Raw genomic sequence first — 1,706 nt, 5'->3', positions numbered from 1 at the left:
CCCCTGGGTGTATAGAAATGCTCCAAGATAAACATTCAATCAAAATTTCATGTATCTACGGTCATTTTTTTTAAAGTTACACCAAAAACCAAATTCAATTTTGTGAAAAATCAATTTTGCGTAAAAATTCCCGTTTTTCCTTAATTTTTCTTTTTTTTTCCCGGCGCTTTTGAAAACTACTGGGAAATTTAGATTTTGACCTACCCAACGCACCAACGATATTCACTTTCTGATCGAACAAGATACTGAAGTAGAAAATCGTAGCGTTATTTCGACTACTTATCGTGTACACAGACACAAAAAAAATAAATAAAAAAATAAAAAAAAAAAACACACATCATTATAAAATCAATACATTCATCGTTCCACTCAGAATCTAAAAATATATTTGTTAAATTATTAATTTGAGATGAGCATAGTTTAAATTAATAAATAATAGTTAAGTAAAAGTAAAAGGGTATATAGTGTACATTATGAAAAAAGTTCAATAAAATTGATTTTTATAATTTATAAATTAGAAACTAGAAAGACACAATTCACTCTTTATGTGATTTATATACTACTTCAAAAAAATAGATTAACTTTTTTTAAACTGAATTAAGTTAATATTTTTTTCTATATTATCTTTTAACTTATCGAGTTAAATTTATAATTTGTTAACTGTTAACTTTTAACTTATCGATCTTGTGTCTTCTTAACTTAACTTAACTTGAGTTAATTGTTTTCATTAGGTGGGCACCTTAGAGTTTTAGGCTTGTATTTTTTCAGCTAAGCCCAGGGTGGACTAGCCCGGATACCAAGGCGGAGAAGTCCACCTGGGCCCATCAACCATAAAAAATGTAAATTATAGAAAATTAAAAAATAAACATTGGTTGAAAATGTAGTACCTGCGGTTATTCGTTATTTTTATTTGCTTGTGTTTGCACATTTATAATAATTAATAGTGTACCTATACAAAACAACGAAATTGAATAATTTAAATTACTAATATTACGATTTTTGTATTTAATAAAAAAGCTTTTTTTTCAAAAATATTTAATAATGTGCTTTTAGACTTAGTTATTTTAATAATTTAATCATTATCATTTTCGAATAGAACATCTTTTTCGATGGCGATGCGCATAGAAGCTTCTATTTTACTTCCACTTAATGTACCTGATGAATGAACAAAATCTATGTTTAGGTGTATGTCAGATGTTGCAATATTTGTAGTAACATAATAGGCGCCAACTCAATTTTGTGAATGCGTTGTGCATTAGATAAAAATGTGGTTCCGGACCTTTAGAATTTCGGTTGTTTCGAATAATGATTTCAGATATTGTTACCTATGAGGAACGTTCATTAAATTACCAGGTATTTCGATAGGATGAAATAGTTCTTTCGACATTTATAAAAAATAAAAAGTTGAAAATTTCATATAGGTAATTCAAAAAAGAGTCAAAATATTTTGAAAATGTTATCGTGTATAGAAAACGGAAATATAAACAACCATTTAAAATTTCATGTATCTACTGTCATTTGTTTTAAAGTTACACCAAAAACCAAAATCGATTTTCTCGAAAGCAGATTTTGCGTAAAAATTCCCGTTTTGCCTTAATTTTTCTTTTGTTTTTCCCGGTGCTTTTGAAAACTACTGGGAAATTTAGATTTTGACCTCCCCAACGCACCAACGATATTCACTTTCTGATCGAACAAGATACTGAAGT

Source organism: Acyrthosiphon pisum, chromosome X, assembly GCF_005508785.2.
Source record: "Acyrthosiphon pisum isolate AL4f chromosome X, pea_aphid_22Mar2018_4r6ur, whole genome shotgun sequence".
Classification (NCBI taxonomy): Eukaryota; Metazoa; Arthropoda; class Insecta; order Hemiptera; family Aphididae; genus Acyrthosiphon; species Acyrthosiphon pisum.
Note: the sequence above shows the minus strand (reverse complement) of the source record.